Raw genomic sequence first — 22,338 nt, forward strand, 5'->3', positions numbered from 1 at the left:
AACAGCTCCGCCAGAGCCCTAGATTGGTTCCGCCAAGGTTTCGCCTCGTGGCGGCGGAGTCTCGTCCCGAAAGCTTGCTTATGATTTTTTCCACAACGAAAGACTCCATATAGCAGAAGATGGGCATCAAAGGGCCACCAAGGGGCCCACGAGGCAGGGGGGCGCACCCAGGGGGGTAGGGCGCGCCCCCACCCTCGTGGCCAAGGTGTGGGCCCCCTCTGGAACTTCTTGCTCTCAGTATTTTTTATATATTCTGAAAATAGCTTCCGTGAAGTTTCAGGACTTTTGGAGCTGTGCAGAATAGGTCTCTAATATTTGCTCCTTTTCCAGCCCAGAATCCTAGCTGCCGGCATTCTCCCTCTTTATGTAAACCTTGTAAAATAAGAGAGAATAGGCATAAGTATTGTGACATAATGTGTAATAACAGACCATAATGCAATAAATATCGATATGAAAGCATGATGCAAAATGGACGTATCATCCATCCTATCCACACACCATCTCAGGGGCACCTAAGTTAGTCAAGAGAAATTTTAGCGCCACACCTACGAATCAAATCAAGTAAACTAAGTGCAAGGCCTTAAGAATAGGTAATTACCTTCATGTACTTCTCCTTACTCAGAAACTTTCCGCGACACTTCGTCTTGGACCTCTTAATACCAGCTGAGGCGTAGTAGTCTCGAACAGCCTGCACCCGAGCCTCGTGCCGTAAGTTCTGAAGTAGGCCCTTGCACTCGGCTTCGACAACCATAGCCATGGCCTCCTCTTGTTCCTCAAGACACCTGTACAAGGTCTGCAATCAAACAAGACAACACTGATTAGTACAATCACTAGGTACTGTTGATTTTTAATTTTGTATAGGAGAAATTACCCAAAACGTCCGGATCACAAAGTCGGCCACCGTCTCGCACAAGACACTGTCGACCCTTTCCTCCAGCGGGGCCGGGGCAGCCAAGCATAACTCCCAGCTCAGTGCTAGCTGTGGAACCTGACCCTCACCGGGCAACGTGACCCACCTCGGGAAGTTGTACTGGCAAAGCACACGAAGGACCTGGTTGGGCCTGCACACACCAAGAGCGTGTTTCCAACCCCTGCAGTATGACAAGTCCAACACATTAGATATTAATTTGAAGAAACATGAAAGCAAAATGTTAAAAAATAGTAAATGCACTTACTTCTCCCCATTAGGTGCAATCAACTACCTCTGCTCGTGGGTCGTCGACATGGGCGGGAGCTTTTTACCACCACGTTGGTAGACCTTACCTTCCTCAACCAGCCCGCCCTCGCTATAGCTATCATCAGAAAAGTTGTCCTCACCACCATCAGCATAGCCACTAGCCTCCGGAGTCTCGTGGGACAAAGACTCTGGGACCGGAGTCTCGTGGGGCAAAGGCTCGGCAACCCGAGGCTCGTCGGCCCGAGGCTTGTGGACCGGAGTCCGAGACGGGTCCACGTCACACGGGTCCACCTCAGATGGAGCAGTCCTATGGTCAGGTGAATCAGCTGGGGGTGGCGGCAAGGAAAGCGTAATAGCCTTCCTACCTCTCCCGCCGCCACGTCCACCTCTAGCACCCCTCTTCGTCCTCCCCCAACCTCTTTCAGCCGAAGAAGAAGCGCCCGCCGGTGGTGTCTGCATACTGTCTAGCAGCGCTCTCCGGAGGTGCTGGGGTGGAATGGAAGCACCCCTCCTAGCAGGCACCGAGGAAGGTGGCTCGGAGCACTCTCGACCCGCGCCCACCATCTGTCAACACCTGCAATGACAAAGAGTAAACGAAATTAGTACAACATAAAAAATTGAATACCTGACATGAATAATATGTATGTAATTTAAATGTATCATCATCATGAACATAATAAAAATTGAATACCTAATAACACGAACTAATTAATATATATATATATATATGTACATAATAATAATTGAATACCTGACATTACTAATATTACTCTTCATCGTCTATATATGCTCTGGGATCAATAAATGCATCATCATCATCACCATCAGTAATAACGTGCTCATCATCATCATCATCATCAATAAATGCATCAACATGTGGAAGGCCTCCTTTACATAATCGGTCAAGCATTGGCAGGTCATCTGCATCAGTAACCTCTTCTTGTTCCGGCTCAAGGGTGAAGCCGGATTCACTGTCGCTGTCTACTTCAATGTTGTGGGGTGAAGTAGAGCAGCTCTTGAAACTTTTTTTGGAAAGACGTGTTTCTTTGAAGAATTCTCCTTCATATGTGTCTGGGTTAATGTGAGGTTCATAATCCTCTTCATTGGGGGGAGGTGGTCTAACACGTGGCGCCACTTCATAAATAGCATCCCAACCATCGAGATTTAGATCACTTTGACAGGCCCACAGTAGATAGAAAACTTGGGTTGCCTGTTGAGCCGTAATATAGACATCGGGAACATCCAAATGGGTGCTTTGTTTCATTTCGACTATCCCTATATGTTCATGAGTCCTTCTAGTCTCCTTCGACTGGAACCAATAACATTTGAAGACTATGACATTTGGTGGGTTTGCACCATATAATTGAAGTTCATAAATTGCTTCAACTCTTCCATAATACTCGGTATCTCTCCTTCGCCGATAGCAGAGACACAACAATTTGTAGACTTTCAGTCGGCCATAGATAGCTCTTTGCCATAGGTACGAAAGCGATACCCGTTGATGACGTATTGTCAAATGAACGGACCTTAAAGTCAAAACCATTAGCGACTTGTCTCAATTCGGCGTCCATAAACTCAGAATTAGCCTACAAGTTTAATACGAAATGATTGTTCCATTAGTCGCAAATTAGACGAAGAAAAGAAATGGTCTAATGGAACTTACCATTTGTTTGAACCAAGAGATCAAACTGGGATAGCCGCCTCCATCCTTTGCCAGAGGCTCATACTCTTTGACGGAATCCTTTTGGATCACCGCTCCATACGAGAATTTGGCGATGTATCGACTGTATCAAATATCCGGGAATAAGAGCAGTTCAAAGAAATTAGAAGTTGCGAAACAATGTACCGAGAACTTACTCGATGTACGGCCGCACTTCTGTTAGGTTGTTGAAGATATACAATGAAATGGTCCGCTATTCTTCGACTTCCAACAATAAGGAATTAGAAGAACCGGCTGGTGCGAGATTCCCTTTGAATAGGTTGAGGTTGGATCCACCCTTTTTAGGGTCACCAGCATTGTACCGATTTTTGGCTTCATAGTGTGCTGTCACGAAGTTTGCCGCCTCCTCAGTAACGAATGCCTTGGCCATCGATTCTTCAATTCTATGTATATTTTTACATTTTTCTCGAAGCATCTTCTGCATCATCTCAGTTGCGTAGCACCAACGATTTTGCACGGGCCTCCCAATCTTGCCTCGGTCGGGATATGCAAAATCAAGTGCTGCATTGGATTAAAGAAGCCGACAGAAAGATCTTCTCTAACTTGCAGATCAACTCCGGTGCCAACTCTTCCATTTCTTCTAGCAGGCCAGGTGATAGTTCTTTCGCACAAAGAACACAGAAGAAATAGCTCAGCTCTACCAGTACTAGCCATTCATCGTTAGGGATGAAGCCACGCAACATCACCGGCATTACCCACTTAATCCATATGCGCCAATCATGACTCTTGAGACCAAATATTTTCAATTTTTCAAGATTCTCTCCCCTCTTTAGATTTGCTGCATACCTGTCGGGGAACAACAATTGCATTTTCACCCACAAGATAATTTCCCTCATAGCTGGCCTTCCAAGATTGAACCATGCCTTTGGCTTTGTCCATTTCTGCTTTCCTTTCGGTTCTTGCATGTTTTGTAACGGTCTATCACATAGCGCCTCCTGATCAACTCTAGCCTTAGTATTATCCTTTGACTTCCCCTCTATGCCGAACAATGTACCAAAAAGTGCCTCGGTGATATTCTTTTTAGTGTGCATCATGTCGATGTTGTGTGGGCAAAGGAGGCTTTTGAAGTAACACATATCCCACAAGCATGTCTTGTGAGTCCAGGCGTGTTTCGAATTATACCTCTTGAAATACCCTAGACGCTTTGGATCTGGCTCAAGAGCGTTTAACTGATCTAGGGTCTCTTGGCCTATCAACGCGGGTGGTGCAGAGTTTTTGACAACTCTACCTTTTATGAAGTTCTTCTTGTCTTTCTTAAACTTATGGCGAGGATCCAGGAACTGTCTATGCAAGTCGAAGCAAGAAAACTTGCGACTGGCCTGAAGCCAATGAAACTCAAGAGCTGCCTTGCATGTGGGGCACGGGAACCTTCCATGTACACAACAACCAATGAATAGCGCATACGCCGGCAAGTCATGCGTCGAGTACATGTACCAGACATGCATTATGAAGTTCTGTTTGCTAAAGGCGTCGTATGTCTTGAACCCATTATCCCAAGCTTCATGCAATTTGTCCTTAAGCGGCTGCATGTACACATTCATATTCTTCGCCAGATAGTTGGGCTCTGGAATTATCAACGTCAGGAAAATGTTCTTTCTTTGCATAATTTGCCAGGTGAGGAGATTGAGTGGAATGGCAAATACGGGCCAACAACTGTATTGGGTTGCCGTTAGAATAAACACATTGAACCCATCCATGCTGATGGCGACTCGCGGATGCCTTGGATCTGCCGCTTTTTCCGCATGTAATGCATCGAAGCGCTTCCACGCTTCACCATCTGATGTGTGCACCATCATGAGATTCCCATCTGCATCTAGTTGGGTTCTTTTGCCCGTTTTGTGCCATGTGATATGTCTGGCCGTCTCTTCGACCATGAAAAGACATTGAAGTCTTGGTACGATTGGCATATACCAAAGAACATTAATGGGGATTTTGGTCAACGTCTTCTCACCCGTACCGTTGTCTACCACAACATACCTGGATGACTTGCAAATGGGAAAATTGTTCAAGTCCGCATACTGAAGCCTAAATAAGACACATCCTTTCTCACAGACATGTATCTTCTCATAGGACATCTTAAGGGCATGGAGGATTTTGTCTGGCTGGTACATGTTTGCAGGTAGTACATGGCCTTTGGGTAGAAAATGTCCAAATACTATCATCATCGTGTCATAGCATTCTCTGCCCAAGTTGAATTGAGCCTTTAGAGCCATTATTTATGAGATGGCATCCAGATGACAAAGCTCAGTGTGCTCGTGGAGAGGATGTTTTGAAGACTCCAACATTTCATTGAAGGCCTTTGCATATTCCTCCATCTCATCATCCGAGTCCTAAGCATCATCAAAGTTTTGCACTATGTCTGCCATCCCGGTACCATGCTCGTCAGTGCGATGATGAACCACCTCGGCTCTGGCACGTTGGGCAGACTCACCATGAAATGTCCAGACTGTATAACCAGGTGTAAAACCAAACTTCTATAGGTGTTTACTCATTTCAAGCTCGTTCCTCCTATGATAGTTTTCGCACCAGACACAGGGGACCAACTTTTTCTCTGGCCATTTGCAAATGCGGCTCTCACAAAACCCATGATTTTCGTTAACCATTCATCGGTCATTACTTCCTTACTAGTGTGACCGGTGTACATCCACATACGATCACTCATATTGCCTAGCTACTGGACACACAAGAAATATATACATAATTCAGCAAACCATATCCATCAGTTAATGGAGTTTGCCAGTTTTATTACATCCATGCAACCTAGACGCTAATAGGTAAAGATAGGTCCTAATCCCACCCGTGTATGTATAGACTGGGTTCGTTTTCCCATGCTCTGCTCCGGATCCGATGCAAAATTTCGGCAGCACCTCCCCGCTGTTCTCCTGATACACGTCTCGGCAATAAGCAGAGAGAATGTGTACTCGGAGAACAACAGGGAGGCACTGATGAAATTCTGCATTGGATTCGGAGTAGAGCATATGGGACTACAAACCCAATCTACACATACTCGGGCTGTCCATGGATAACGTTGGACAATTCGAAAGAATCATAGTTATAAATATGCAAATGCATGCGTATTTATAGATGTAACCCTTTCGAACGGGAGACACATAGTGGTCACGCATACTGATGATTGAAGACACTTATAGCTAGCAAGTTTCATTGGCACGAAGACAAGAACAGAGCAAATGAAGGGAGGAGGAGGAGATATCATTTGTGCTCACCCACGAACGCAGGGGCAGAGCTCGTCGAACGCACGGGGATGTCGTCGAACACCAGATCCTCGCAGCGACGAAACAACTGCACATTTAAAACCACCAGATCAACACAAATATGATGTTTTTAGAACAAAATAAAAAATATATGACCCAACTCATAATTCACAAATATATGACCCCGACGGCCTATGGAAGGCCGGAGAGCACCTTTTCGGTCAACAGGAGGCCGAAGAGGTGTTGGGGGTCGGGGTGTCGTGTCGGGGTCGGGGTGTCGGGGTGTCGTGTCGGGGTGTCGGGTGTCGTGTCGGGGTGCTGTGTCAGGGTCAGGGCTTCGGGGTGTCGGGTGTCGTGTCGGGGTCGGGGTGTCGGGTGCTGTGTCGGGGTCAGGGGGTCGGGGTCGGGATGGCAAATCCTCGACCCCTCGGCGACCCTTGATCCTCGACCCCTGGACCATCGACCCCTTTTCCCCTCGACCCCTCGACCCCTCGATCCCCGACCCCTCGACCCTCGACTCCTTTTCCAATCGATCCTCGACCCCTCGACCCCTCGGTGACCCTCGACCATCGACCCCTCGGCGACCCGCCTTTTCTATTTTTCCTACTGTTTTTCTTCTACTTCTTTTTTTACATCTTCTTCTTTCTTCTTTCTTCTTCTTCTTCTTCTTCTTCTTCTTCTTCTTCTTTTTACATCTTCGTCTTCTTCTTTTTACATCTTCTTCTTTATTCTTTCTTCTTTCTTCTTCTTCTTCTTCTTCTTCTTATTATTATTCTTCTTCTTCTTCTTCTTCTTCTTCTCCTTCTTCTTCTCCTTCTTCTTCTTCTTCTTCTTCTTCTCCTTTTTCCTCTTCTTCTACTTATTGTTCTTTTTTTCAACTTTCTTCTTCTTCTTCTTCTTCTTCTTCTCCTTTTTCCTCTTCTTCTACTTATTGCTCTTTTTTTCAACTTTCTTCTTCTGCTTCTTCTTCGTCTTCTTCTTCTTCTTCTTCTTCATCATCATCATCTTCTTCTTCGTCTTCTTCTTCTTCTTCTTCTTCTTCTCCTTTTTCCTCTTCTTCTACTTATTGCTCTTTTTTTCAACTTTCTTCTTCTTCTTCTTCTTCTTCTTCTTCGTCTTCTTCTTCTTCTTCTTCTTCTTCTTCTTCTTCTTCTACTTATTGTTCTTTTTTTTCAACTTTCTTCTTCTTCTTCTTCTTCTTCGTCTTCTTCTTCTTCTTCTTCTTCTTCTTCTTCTTCTTCTTCTTCTTCTTCTTCTCCTTTTTCCTCTTCTTCTACTTATTGCTCTTTTTTTCAACTTTCTTCTTCTTCTTCTTCTTCTTCTTCTTCTTCTTCTTCTTCTTCTTCTTCTTCCTCTTCTTCTTCCTCTTCTTCTACTTATTGTTCTTTTTTTTCAACTTTCTTCTTCTTCTTCCTTTTTTTCCTTTTCCCTCTTCTTCTACTTCTTCTTTTTTCAACTTTCTTCTTCTTCTAATTATCTAAACCTAAGCCTAGCACTAACCTAAACCTAGCACTAACCTAATTAACCTATCAATAACCTAAACCTAAACAACAAAGAACAGTAAAAAAATAAAAAAATCTCACCTTAGCTCCGGCGGTGGTGGAGGAGGGCCGATGGAGGATGGTCGCAGGGAGGGTGGAGGATAGCCGTAGGGAGGACGACCGCGGGAAGGGTGGCGGTGGCGCGGCCTGGCTCCGGCGGTGGGGTGGGTGCAGGGGCCGCTGCAGGGCCACTGGGGCCTGGCTCCGATGATTGAGGCGGGGCGGGGCGGGCTTCGCGGCCTGGCTCCAGGGGGCGGGGCGAGCGCAGGGGCCGGCGGCGAGCCTGGCACCGGGGACGGGGATGGGTGTCATCGGGAACGGGTGGCGGCGGGGATGGCCGGGGCGGCGCGTAGGTGAGGTGAGGGGAGAGAAAAGAGGGGGTGGGCCGGGGGGTGGGCTGATGGGGCGGCAAGGCGGTGGGGCGACAGGGCGGCGTCGGGGGGTTGGGGTGGCGGTGGTTGTCGGGAGGAACGAGGAAGAGAAAGAGAGAGAGAGGGCGACGGCGGGGGCGCGACCGTTAGTTAAATTGAAGCTTTGTCGTCTGCCCCCTCCTTGCGATCCGCTGCTTGCTCTTTGCCGTCTGCTAGCAGACGACAAAGTGGTGGCTGATGGCAAATATGTTCTTTTCCATCAGCCATATCTTTGCCATCTGGTTTTTGGAAGCTAACGACAAAGCCATCCTTTGTCGTCAGCTAGCACACGACAAAGAAGTGGCCGATGGCGAATCTTCTGATTCCAATAGTGATGGCTTCTTCTCTCTCTTTGATTCTCAATACCATGTTCTCCTCGATGTTCTTGGAGATCTATCCTATGCAATCTTCTTTTGCGGTGTGTTTGTCGAGATCCATGAATTGTGGATTTATGATCAACTTATCTATGAATATTATTTGAATCTTCTCTGAATTCTTATACGCATGATTTGATATCTTTGTAATTCTCTTTGAACTATCGGTTTAGTTTTGCCAACTAGATTGGTTTTTCTTGTAATGGGAGAAGTGCTTAGCTTTGGGTTCAATCTTGCGGTGTCATTTCCCAGTGACAGTTGGGGTAGCAAGGCACGTATTTTATTTTTGCCATCGAGGATAAAAAGATGGGGTTTACATCACATTGCTTGAGTTTATTCCTCTACATCATGTCATCTTACTTAATGCATTACTCTATTCTTCATGAACTTAATACTCTAGATGCAGGCAGGAGTCGGTCGATGTGTGGAGTAATAGTAGTAGATACATAATCGTTCTGGTCTACTTGACACGGACGTGATGCCTATATTTCATAATCATTGCCTTAGAGTCATCATAACTTTGCACTTTTCTATCAATTGCTTGATAGTAATTTGTTCACCCACCATATTATTTGCTATCTTGAGAGAAGCCTCTAGTGAAACCTATGGCCCCGGGTCTATTTTCCATTATATAAGTTTCCGATCTTTTATTTTCCATAGTATTAGTTTCCGATCTACTATTTTGCAATCTTTTACTTTCCGATCTATAAACCAAAAAACCCAAAAATATTTACTTTATGTTTTTTTAGTTTTATCTATCTTTATTAGATCTCACTTTTGCAAATGACCTTGAAGGGATTGACAACCCCTTTATCGCATTGGGTGTAAGTTGTTTGATTGTTTGTGTAGATATTAGTGATTCGTGCATTGTCTTCTACTGGATTGATACCTTGGTTCTCTAACTGAGGGAAATACTTATCTCTACTTTGATGCATCACCCTTTCCTCTTCAAGGGAAAACCAACGCAAGCTGAAGAAGTAGCAGGGAAAAAACCAACGACGCCGTTGCCGGGGATATCTACGCCAGGTCAAGACATACCAAGTACCCATCATAAAACTCTCATCTCTTGCATTACATTATTCGCCATTTGCCTCTCGTTTTCCTCTCCCCTACTTCTAAAATGATTTTCAAAAAGATTTTCCCTTTTCTTCACCCTTCTCCCGTTCGTCTTTTCATTTGTGTTTTGCTTGGCCATGTGTTGGTGTATTGGCTGTCATTATGGCTCAACCAAAGAATGTTGATCCTTACCACAGGAGGTTAGAAGAAATTGAAAATAATGTTAGGAGCTTCATGTCTTTACAATTTGAGCATAATAGTTTCGTTAGGAATGAGCTTAAGGAGCAGAAAACTTTTATGGAGTATATGAATAAAGAGCTCGATGATATGTCTAAGGAATTTTATTGTTTGAAATCTTAGTTTGCTCTTCTTGAAAATTTAGTAGGCCAAATTTCCGATAAATAATCTACCTTAGTAAACAAGATGGCCGCTAAACCGGAGTCTTTGAATAATGATGAAGATCTCAAAGTGATTGATGTGACTCCTATTGAATCTTTGTTTTCCAATATAAATCTTGATAAAGATGGGACTGGAGATGAGTCAACTTTAGTTAAAAGGCATCCTAATGGTTCGGAGTTTTTAGATCTTGATGCAAAAATTGTTAAAGTGGGATTGGAGAGGTCAAAACTTTAAGCAGCAATGAACCCACTCTTTTGGATTTCAAGGATTTTAATTATGATAATTGTTCTTTGATAGATTGTATTTCCTTGTTGCAATCCATGTTGAATTCTCCTCATGCTTATAATCAAAACAAATCTTTTACTAAACATATCGTTGATGCTATGATGAAATCTTTTGAAGAAAAGCTTGAATTGGAGGTTTCTATCCCTAGAAAACTTTATGATGAGTGGGAACCTACTATTAAAATTAAGATTAAAGATTATGAGTGCCATGCTTTGTGTGATTTGGGTGCTAGCGTTTCTACGATTCCAAAAACTTTATGTGATGTGTTAGGTTTCCGCAAATTTGATGATTGTTCTTTAAATTTGCACCTTGTAGATTCCACTATTAAGAAACCTATGGGAAGAATTAATGATGTTCTTTTTGTTGCAAATAGGAATTATGTGCCCGTAGATTTCATTGTTCCTGATATAGATTGCAATCCTACATGTCCTATTATTCTTGGTAGACCTTTCCTTAGAACGATTTGGTGCGATTATTGATATGAAAGAAGGAAACATTAGATTTCAATTTCCGTTAAGGAAGGGCATGGAACACTTCCCTAGAAATAAAATTAATTTGCCTTATGAATCTATTATGAGAGCTACTTATGGATTGCATACCAAAGATGACAATACCTAGATCTATTTGTGTTTATGCCTAGCTAAGGGCGTTAAACAATAGCACTTGTTGGGAGGCAACCCAATTTTATTTTGTTCTTTGTTTTTTGCTTCTGTTTTGCAATAAATAATTCATCTAGCCTTTGGTTAGATGTGTTTTTTGTGTTCTAATTAGTGTTTGTGCCAAGTAAGACCTTGTCGGCGTTCTAGGAACGGGGGTCCCCAGACTTGCCTGCCTGCGACCCATGGCGTGGCTCAGCCAGCAGGCCGTACGGTCCATCTTCACCAACAAGGCACCCAAGACCCTCGCGAGGGGCCAAGCCTCGCGAGGCGGAGATGCAAGACCTCCTCTGGAGCGGCCTGGTCAGGCAGGCTTGCGAGGAGTGGAGATATCAAGGCGGGGCAAACCTCACGAGGCTCTCGTGACGTGAGCCATGACGATCGACACCAGGCGGGCGCCAGCGCGCGCAGCGTCCTTGTTTCCTCTTTGGTGCAAAGGAGGCAAGCGCAGCCACGGAGTACCGAGGCCTCAAGCAAAGGTTGCCATTTCAGTGCAACAAGACCAAAACCGTGGACTGCAAGATGGAGGTCATCATGGAGCCCAAGACGGCGTCACCACCAGAGCTTTGTGCAGGCGAAGACCGCTTTTGTCAGGATAGCTTGTACTAGCTGTCCCCCTCGAATTAGCCCGCCATTGTTGGCTCCCTTCCCGCTCAATATTTGGGAAGAGGACCAGGGCCTCTATAAATAGGACTAGCCACCATAGTAGGGAAGAGGGCTGGAGAGACCGGGAGAGATCAGAAGAGACCTCAAGAGACCTCATCAAACCCAGAGAGACACACAAGTCTGAGAGCACAAGAACACCTCAACCTCAGGGGGATGTTCTTCCCCTTGTACTGTTCATCATGAGCCCAAGAGGCAATCCACCACCACACTGGAGTAGGGTATTACACCACAACGGTGGCCCGAACCAGTATAAACCCTGTGTCTTTCTATGTTGCGAGCTCGTTGAGTTCGTTCGCAAGATCTTAGCGAGGTAGAGCGTAGACCGGTAGGAGGGAAAGACTTCGCGCGCACCCCAGTGTTCGAACCTTAAGGGTTAGCCGGAGCCCCACGTCCGACATTTGGCGCGCCAGGTAGGGGTACGCCGTAGCTTCCTTTCCATCGCTCCGCCGCTCCGTCGTCTCCATGTAGGACGCTTGCCGTGCTCGAGCTGAGCGACGGGCTGCCCTCGCCGCCCGCGTCGCTCAGACGGCTCCTGTCGGCGGGCTGCCTCGTCGTTTTCCATCCCCCGCCGCCAACGCTGCACCGGCCCGGTGGGGAACGAGCAGCAGGCGTCCTCGCAGCATCCTTCGGTGTGGCAGGACGGCCGCACCGCTACTCCATCACTCACCCCTGCTGGTTCTTCGTCCCACACACACCGCACTCCCTTGGATGCACGGGCCGCGCTCATCGTAGCGAACGAGCTCCTGCGTTACCGCCCCGTCGACGACCTCGATGAGGAGTGGCTCGACCGTGTCACCGAGCTCGTCCGTGCTGCAGGGGGCTCTCCGGTGCCGTCCCACTCTCTGCCTCCCCCTCAACTAGCCGCGGGCGACGGGGCTCATGGCGTGCCTCCACCGCCTCGACCCCAAGACGGTGCCTTGGCGCCAAGGTGCGCGCCTCCGTGGCGTGATCCACCGCGCCTGGCGCCCGCGCGTGAAGAAAGAAGCTGCCAAGAAATCCCTCAGCCGCAAGAAGCTACACCGGCGCTCCCTGCGCCACCTCGTCAAGAACGCGTGACACCTGCAGTGGCGCAGCACGGACCTCTTCAAGACCAAGCTCCACCTCAGAAGCGGGCTCCGGCTACCACGGCTGGCTGCCGTGCCTTCACCCTCGAACTGCGTAGCGTCGCCTGGCCAGGAAAGTTCAAGCCAGATCTACCTCCTCGATACGACAGCACCGCCGACCCTGTGGAGTTCCTGCAGCTCTATGAGCTGAGCATCGAAGCGGCCAACGACAACGAAAAAGTCATGGCTAACTGGTTTCCCATGGCTCTCAAGGATGGGGCCCGCTCCTGGCTCCTGAACCTGCAGCACAACTCGATCTCCTCCTGGGACGAGATGCGTGACCGCTTCGTCGCCAACTTCCAGGGCACTCGCGACCGCCCACCGGCTGCGGGCGATCTATGCCGCATCAAGCACAGCCAGGAGAGACCCTCTAGAAGTACATCCAGCGCTTCAACAACACCCGCCTCAAGATCCCCAAGGTCACGGACGAAGCCATCATCTTCACGTTCTCAGACGGCGTCCATGACGTCAAGATGAAGGAAGAACTGGCTATCCACGAGGAGCTTTGCACATCTCAGGAGTTGTTCAACCTGGCGACCAAGTGCACAAGAGCTGAGGAGGGGCGCCTCTCTCTCCTTGAGCTGCCAGCAGCAGGAGTGGAGGAGAAGAAGGCCAAGGCCAAGGATGTGAAGCACAAAGAGGCAGTAGTGCTCGCAGCGGAGCCCGACACCAAGCGAGGCAGAGATCAGCCCGAGTCATCCAAGAACGGCCGTCCGTTCTGCGCCTTCCACAACCTGAACACCCACAACACCAGCGACTGTCAAGAGCTCAGAGCCATTCGGGAAGGACGCTTCGGTCGACGCCCGAGCGCAACGACCGGGGCTACGACCGCGGAGGAGGACGCGGAGGCGGACGCTGGGACGACCATGGCCCGCACCAGGAGTGGCGTGACCGGCCTCATGAGGACCGCTGGCAGGACCAACCTCGCGAGGGCGCTTGGAGGGATCCGCCTCGTGAGGATCACCCCCAGGGCAATGCTGGTCTTCCCCCGTTGCCGCCATCGAGAAGGAACGACGACCACCACCAGGACGAGGGGGCTGGGAGCATCCAGGAGCCGCGTGCGGTCGCCTGCATCTTGGGCGGTGCTCAGGCCCCAGCCTCTCAGCGCATCTTCAAATAGTTCGCTTGCAAGGTGAACGCAACGCTCCCCAAGCTCGAGGCCACGCGCCCGCTCAGGTGGTCCCAATGCACCATCACCTTCAACTCGGCCGACCAGCTCAAGTGCGCAGCTGTCGGATTTCGGGTTCCGGCAGACCCTTGAGGTTCGAACACTAGGGTGCGCGCGGAGATTTCGCCTTCTGCCTACCTGCGCCCCTCCGCTTCGCTAAGATCTAAGCTATTGAAAGAACAGCACAAGAGACACAGGGTTTATACTGGTTTGGGCCACCGTTGTGGTGTAATACCCTACTCTAGTGTGTGGTGTGGTGGATTGCCTCTTGGGCTGATGATGATGAGCAATACAAGGAAGAACAGCCTCGCGAGGGTCTGTTCTTGGCTGAGGGGATGAACTGCTAGGAGGAGTTCAATCACCCTTCTCTCTCTCTCTTCTCGATTCTCTCTCCGATCTCCCTCCCTCTACCCCGTGGGTGGCTAGTCCTATTTATAGGCAAAGGCCCTGGGCCTCTTCCCAAATATTGAGCGGGAAGGGCGCCAACAATTGGCCATTTTGAAGGGGAACATATGGTACACTTATCCTGACTAAAGTTGGTCCTCGCCTGCCAAAGGCTCTGGTGGTGATGCTGGCTTGGGCTCCACAATGACTTCCTCCCTACCGTTGGACTGGTCTTGGTCTCGTTGCACCGAAACGGGTGCCTTTGCTTGATGCTCTCGCCTGCGCTTGCTCCCTTTGCACCAAAGAGGAAAGGAGGACACTGCGCGGGCTGGCACCCGCCTGGCACCCTTGGTCGTCATGGCTTGCGTCACGGGCACCTCGTGAGGTACCCCGCCTTGATCTCTCCGCCTCCTCGCGAGCTAGCCTAATGAGGCCGTGCCTAAAGAAGCTCCGTGTCGTCCGCCCCACGAGGCTTGGCCCCTCGTGAGGGTCTTGGGTCTGTGTTGATGAAGATGGACCGTGCTGGGCCCCCCTTTGAGCCACGCCGCAGGCCGCAGGTAGGCAAGTCTGGGGACCCCCGTTCGCAGAACGCCGATAGTAGCCGCCGGGCCCAAGGCGCGCCCGGACTTGGCCGTGCAGGAAGGAGAAAGGGCAAGGGTGAAGCGCCGCGGGCCCTAACAGCCTGCGGCCTTGGGCGCCGCGTGGCGGTTGATTGGACGTGGGCGTCTCCACTTCCCCATGGCGCCTCGGCAACTGCACGGATTGGACAAGTCCCTGCATGCAAAGCGGGTCATGATTACCTGCGATCGTGGGGGCCGACGGTTGGCCCTCGCTGGCTATAAGTACGGATCAGCGCGCGCCCTTCCAGTTCATCCCCCCTTGCTTCTCCTTCTTCTTCATGGCCCCGTCGAGGAGGTTCTCGGCCGCAGAGAAGGGGAAGGCTCGCCAGGTTGAGCCTGCCTCTCCCTCGCCCAAGCGCGGCCGAGGGCGCCCTCGCAAACATCCTGTGGCCACCACGGCAGCTCCCCGCGGCCGTGGAGACGATTTCCAGCACGGTGACGGGCGGACTGCTGCGGCCGGGGGGCGCGCTTCGGTCGCGCGTTCCCCTAGGCCGCGCTTTCGCGCTGCAGAGATGCTGCCGGAGTTCGTTGTGCGGTCGGCAGAGCCGACTAGCACCCGGCTTCAACTTCCTCGCTTCCTCCTCGGCGAGCTCCTGGCCGGCGCCCCGGGCGGCCTCTAGCTTCAAGCAGACGGCTGCTGCAGTCGGGCCTCATGGGCTTCATTGGAGGTCTCCGCAGCCGGGAGCCTGGCCTTGACCCGCGGTTGGCAGACGTTTGCCCGTGCGCGTGGCCTGAGCCGTCGGTGCACCCTGCACTTCAAGTTTGACGGCGATGCCACCCTCTACGTGAGGGTGTTTGGGGAAGATGGTCGCCGCGCAGGGTGCTGCCTTGAGGACGACAACCGCGGCCGGGAACCCAGCCCCGGCGATGATGGAGAGGACAACGCTCGCGTGATTGGCGGTGCTCAGGGTTCCCCAAGCTTCATCGGTTCTTCTTCAGGCGGCGACTCTTCTAGCGGTGGCCGCGGTCAGCCTCCACGCCGTCGTACCTGCTTGGGAGGTGGTAGCGTGTCTGCCCGCCGTCGCGCCTCGGTGAAGCGCGAGAGGGAGTCTGCCTGAGCCCCGGAGGCAGCTTGAGTCTTTCCTGCAGGCCGGTGTGAGGCGAGCTGCACCTGATTTGTTCTTCCTTTTCCTTTTTCCTGTGTAAAAAGATAGTAGTGTGAAGCCCCGCGGGGGCGTGTTTGGGTTATTGCTGTTAATCATCGCTTTGCTTCCGTTATCGTGCCTTCCGACTACATGCCCGCGCGTGGATAGTTCCCGGCCCCAGCCGTGGGGGGGGGGGGCGACCGACCCAGGCCCTGTGTTCGTGTCGTGGTGCCCGTGGGGCATGGACTGGAGGGGTGCTCCTGTAATGGACCTAGGTCACGAAACCTTTGAACGACTAGGACAGGAACACTCGTGAGGGCGCTCGGCTGCCCCCTCGCGAGGCCTTGCATAAGAGAAATCAAGGCAGGAGAGTGAAAAGTCGAAGAACCAAAAGCCAAAGACGGCAACAGCTTCAATAAAACTTCGAATGAGAATGAACAAGACAACTGCGGAAAGCAAATGAAAAAGCCGCGTCCGGCACCTAATCTAGTCTTCGACGTCTTCTCACCAGCGCGGAGCTAAGTGCTGCCACTGGGCGTGGGAGGGAGCCCCAGGGCCTGAGGCCGGCGCTCCTGAGACTCCGGGGCGTGTATAGCCCCAACTCATTATTACGTGAGAGTGTCATGGGCGGCGAGCTTCACAGGCGTTGGCCTTCTTCACAGGCTCCGGGCCTTTCTTGGGGGAAGCAGGCTTCACGGGCATTTGCCCTCTTCACAGGCTCCGGGCCCTTTCCAAAACGCGACAGCTTCACACGCATTTGCCTTCTTCACAGGCTCTGGGCCTTTTCCAAAACGCGACAGCTTCACAGGCATTTGCCTTCTTCACAGGCTCTGGGCCTTTTCCAAAACGCGACGGCTTCACATCCATTCGCCTTCTTCACAGGCTCTGGGCCTTTTCCAAAACGCAACAGCTTCACAGGCATTCGCCTTCTTCACAGGCTCTGGGCCTTTTCCAAAACGCGACGGCTTCACAGGCATTCGCCTTCTTCACAGGCTCTGGGCCTTTTCCAAAACGCGGCAGCTTCACAGGCATTCGCCTTCTTCACAGGCTCTAGGCCTTTTTAGGGGTAGAACCTCCGGAGGTGCTGGATGTTCCATGCGTTCTGGACCAGCACCCCCTCCTGAGTCTCCAAGCGCGCAGAGCCGGGCCTGGAAACATGAACAACCTTGAACGGGCCCTCCCACATGGGAGAGAGCTTGTGCAGTCCCTCCCTGGAGAGAACCCGCCTGAGCATGAGGTCTCCTACCTCGAGAGTTCTGGGGCGGATGTTGCGGCAGTGATATCGTCGCAGTGCTTGTTGGTACCTCGCCGCTCGCAGCGCGGCTTCTCGGCGACGTTCCTCCCCCAGCACGAGGTCCATCCCCCGCATGGCGTCCTGCTGCGCCTCGTCGAACGCCAGGACCTGCGCGGAGCGACATCTGACCTCGTGAGGGAGGACCGCTTCGGCTCCGTAGACCAGGAAGAACGGGATCTCTCCAGTCGGCTTGGTCGCGGTTGTGCGGATGGACCACAACACGGACTGAAGCTCGTCGTACCAACCTCTGCCGCAGGCCTCCAACTTCTTCTTGAACGTCTGGTCTTGAGGCCCCTCAGGACCTCTGCGTTGGCTCGCTCGGCCTGGCCGTTGCTTCGGGGGTGCGCCACCGAAGCGTAGCATATCTGCGTTCCAAGGTTGGCACAGTATGTTTTGAAGAGGTTACTGGTGAACTGCGAACCGTTGTATGTGATGATGGGTTTGGCACCCCGAACCGGCTCACGATGCCCCTGATGAACGTGATCGCGGAACCCACGGGGATGGTGCGGACGGCCTCTACTTCAGCCCACTTGGTGAACTTGTCCACGGCGACGTAGAGGTAGCGGTAGCCCCCTGGCGCCCGAGGAAACGGGCCCAGGATGTCCAACCCCCAGACTGTGAATGGCCATGAAAGGGGTATAGTCTGTAGGCCTCCTGCCGGCTGATGGATCTGCTTGGTGTGGAACTGGCAGGCCTCACAAGCTTTCACCAGTTTGACGGCGTCATTGAGTGCGGTGGGCCAATAAAACCCACTGCGGAACGCCTTGCCGACGAGGGTCCGCGATGATGAATGATGTCCACAGTCTCCACCGTGTATATATTCTAGCAGTTCCTTTCCTTGCTCCCTGGAGATGCAGCGCAGGGATACATCGTTTGGTCGCTTCCGGTAGAGCTCTCCATCCTTGATGCAGTATGCTGTGGCCTGCCGTGCCACACGCTCCGCTTCCTCCTCCTTCTCCGGCAGGGTCCCTTGTGTTAAGTAACTCCGGAGCTCCGTGATCCAGCACCCCTCCTGAGGTTCCATCGTCAGGAGCAGGCGTGCTCCTGAGGCCGGGCCACAGACCGGGGCTCCTGAGGCAGGTGGCTGGGGGAGCTCCTCCCGAGGCTGAGCCATGTTTGACAATGACGGCAGGGCTGAGGGCTTGAAGAGCCGCTCCTCGAAGACGCCAGGCTCCTGAGGTAACCGCCTGGACGCCCGTTTGGCAATGTTGTCGGCCTCCTGATTGGTGCCACGGGGCACATGCTGTAACTCCAACCCCCAGAACTGCTTCTCCATCCTGCGGACCTTCGCAAGGTAGGCTTCCATGTGATCATCTTTCGGCTCGTACACCTTGTTGGAGAAATTGACAAGGAGCTGCGAATCGCCCTTGATGGTGAGGCGTTTCACCCCCAGGGCAGCTGCGGCCTTCAAGCCCGCTATTAAACCTTCATACTCCGCTATGTTGTTGGAGACCTTTTCACCTTGCTGGAAACAGAGCTGTACAACGTAGTAGAGCTTGTCCTGAGTGGGCGATATAAGCACCGCCCCAGCCCCAGCGCCATGCCTGGAGAACGCCCCATCGAGGTACATGACCCAGCCTTCTGGCGCCTCGCTTCCCGGGGAGGGGGACCGATCCTCGTCGGCCTTGAGGCCTGGTGCCTCCGTCCATTCTGCCACGAAATCCGCTAATGTTGCTCCCTTGATGACTCTGGTCGTGCTGAATTCGAGCTGAAACGCTTGCAGTTCTATGTTCCAGTCAGCGACCCTTCCAGCTGAGTTAGGGCTCCTGAGCACTCTCTCCAGGGGGTATGACGAGATGACCTTGATGGGGTGACCCTGAAAATAGTGCCGCAGCTTGCGCGAGGCCACCAGTAGCGCGAGGAGGAGCTTCTGAGGCATGGGGTACCGTGCCCTCGCATCCCGCAACACCGTGTTGACGAAGTACACTGGGTGCTCAACGAGGTTGGGTGCATCAGTGCTGGTGGCGCCCTCCGGAGACCATGGCGCCTCCTGAGGCGATGAGGCATCCTGAGGCTGGCCATCTGGGAGAGGGGCCTCTTCCGCCTTCGGTGCACTCCTCTGCGGCGGCTGATCCTCCTCAGCCGCGGTGGTGGTTTTTGTGGTCCTTGTTCCTGTTTTGCCTTGTCCCGGGCTGCTGCTGTGGTTTTGATTCGACGCTCCTCCCTAACCGCCACCAGGGCTACGCTGGCGGAGTAGGGAGTGGCGGCGAGGTAAAGCACCAGGGGCTCTTGAGGGCGCGGAGCCACCATGACCGGAGGGCTGGTCAGGTATCTCTTGAGATCCTGGAATGCCTTGTCGGCCTCTTTAGTCCATTCAAAGGGCCCCTTTTTCTTCATTAGCTGGAAGAAAGGCAGCGCTCGCTCCCCCAACTTGGAGATGAAGCGCCCTAGCGCGGTCACGCGCCCAGTGAGCTTATGCATTTCTCTGAGGGTCTTTGGCGGACTCATGTCCTCGACCGCCTTGACCTTTTCCGGGTTAGCCCCGATGCCTCGGTGGGAAACGAGGAAACCCAAGAGCTTGCCCGAGGGGACTCCAAACACATACTTCTCTGGGTTGAGCCGTAGGTTCACTGCGTTGAGGCTCGCGAAAGTTTCCTCTAGGTCTTGTATCAGGGTCCTGGCCTCCCGAGACTTCACCACAATGTCATCGACGTAAGCCTCAACATTCTTCCCGAGCTGCGGGCCCAAGGTGATGTGCATCAGCCGTTGAAAGGTCGCCCCTGCGTTACGCAGCCCGAATGGCATGCATGTGTAGCAGTACACCCCACATGGGGTTAGGAAGGCTGTCTTTTCGATGTCTTCTACCGCCATCTTGATCTGGTGATACCCAGAGATGGCATCCAAGAAGCATAGCAGGTCGCATTCTGCGGTGGAATCGACGATCTGGTCGATGCGGGGGAGCGGGAACAGATCTTGCGGGCATGCCTTGTTGAGGTTGGTGAAGTCAACACACATGCGCTCCTTCCCTCCCTTCTTTGGCACAACGACAGGGTTGGCCAACCAATCCGGGTATCGGACCTCGCGAATGACCCCAGCGGCTTCTAGTTTGCGGGTCTCTTGGACGATGAAGGCATGCTTTTTTGTGGACTGCCGCCTTGCCTTCTGCTTCACAGGGCGCACGTTGGGGCACACGTTGAGGTGATGCTCGATTACGCTCCTAGGGATCCCGCCAACTGGTCAGGCTCCCAAGCGAATACCTTCTTGTTTGCATGCAGGAACCTGACCAGGGCCTCCTCCTGCTCGGGCTCGAGGTTGGCGCCTATGGTGAAAGTGGCATTGGTGGACCCGTCCTCATCGACGGGTATCTGCTTGGTTTCTGCCTTGTCTTGGGTGAACAACTGTTTCTTCTTGGCGGGTGCAGCCCCCTTGGGCTCGGGGGTCTCCGAGTTGTCGGGCTGTGCCGACGCTGCCGTCTTGAAGGCGAGCTTGAGCACTCGCAGCGCGTCTCCGGTGTCCCCGTGCACGGTGAGGACACCGCTGCTCCCGGGCATCTTCATGAGGTTGTACGCCGGGTGCGTCGCGGCCATGAACTGGGCCAGCGCTGGGTAGCCGAGGATGGCGTTGTAGGGGAGGCCGATGGGGGCGATGTCGAAGCTGACTAGCTCCGTGGGGAAGTTGTTGTATGTGTCGAAGGTTACTGGGAGCCGGATCTGTCCCAAGGAGCTGGATGATCCGCCCCCAACGCCTGAGAAGGGCCGGCTGGGTTGCAGCCGTTCCAGGGGTATGCAGAGGAGGTTGAAGGCCTCAACCGAGAGCATGCTGAGGCCTGCACCGCCATCGATGAGAGTTCTGGTGACGGCCACCTAGCAGATGGTGGGGGTGCACAGCATGGGGAGCGCACCCGAGCAGGCCGAGTTGGAGGGGTGGTCCTCCGAGCTGAAGGTCAGGCCGGCCTTGGGCGCCGCCCGGTCCGGGGGAGCCCCCTGCCGCGTGGAAGCGACGCTAACCCGGCGGATGAATGGCTTGACGTGGTGGCTTGTAGGCGGCGCCTGCGAGCCTCCCAGGAGGGCCGCGACGACCGGGGGTGTTGGTGCAGCGTGGTGGGCGAGGAAGAGGCTGCAGAGCTCTTCCCAAGAGGCCACGGAGCCTGCCGGCAGGTGGAGCAGCCATGCGCGCGGAGCGCCGGTGAGGGCCATGGGAAGCCAGTTGGCCATGACCCTATCATCACCTCCAGCTTTGAGGATGGCCTCCTCGTACACCAGCAAGAAGGCCAGCGGATCAGTCGCGCCGCTGTAGCGTGGCGGCGTCGTTGGCTTGAACTTGTCTGGCCATCGTACCCGTTGCAGGGCTGGGGCCGGGGCTCGGAGCCCCCTGGCCCCCGTGCTGGCGCCGGTGGCCGGAGCGGGCGACGCGCTACTCATCGCGGGGCAGGTCGTGGCGGTGGCAGAAGGGAAAACTCCGGTGCCCCCTACCTGGCGCGCCAAATGTCGGATTTTGGGTTCCAGCAGACCCTTGAGGTTCGAACACTGGGGTGCGCGCGGAGATTTCGCCTTCTGCCTACCTGCGCCCCTCCGCTTCGCTAAGATCTAAGCTATTGAAAGAACAGCACAAGAGACACAGGGTTTATACTGGTTTGGGCCACCGTTGTGGTGTAATACCCTACTCCAGTGTGTGGTGTGGTGGATTGCCTCTTGGGTTGATGATGATGAGCAATACAAGGAAGAACAGCCTCGCAAGGGTCTGTTCTTGGCCGAGGGGATGAACTGCTAGGAGGAGTTCAGTCACCCTTCTCTCTCTCTCTCTTCTCGATTCTCTCTCCGATCTCCCTCCCTCTACCCTGTGGGTGGCTAGTCCTATTTATAGGCAAAGGCCCTGGGCCTCTTCCCAAATATTGAGCGGGAAGGGCACCAACAATTGGCCATTTTGAAGGGGAATATCTGGTACACTTATCCTGACTAAAGTTGGTCCTCGCCTGCCAAAGGCTCTGGTGGTGATGCTGGCTTGGGCTCCACAATGACTTCCTCCCTGCCGTTGGACTGGTCTTGGTCTCGTTGCACCGAAACGGGTGCCTTTTCTTGATGCTCTCGCTTGCGCTTGCTCCCTTTGCACCAAAGAGGAAAGGAGGACACTACGCGGGCTGGCGCCCGCCTGGCACCCTTGGTCGTCATGGCTTGCGTCACGGTCACCTCGTGAGGTACCCCGCCTTGATCTCTCCGCCTCCTCGCGAGCCAGCCTGATGAGGCCGTGC

This window comes from Triticum urartu, chromosome 2A, assembly GCF_056163025.1.
Source record: "Triticum urartu cultivar PI428250 chromosome 2A, HENAU_Tu73, whole genome shotgun sequence".
NCBI classification, from domain to species: domain Eukaryota; kingdom Viridiplantae; phylum Streptophyta; class Magnoliopsida; order Poales; family Poaceae; genus Triticum; species Triticum urartu.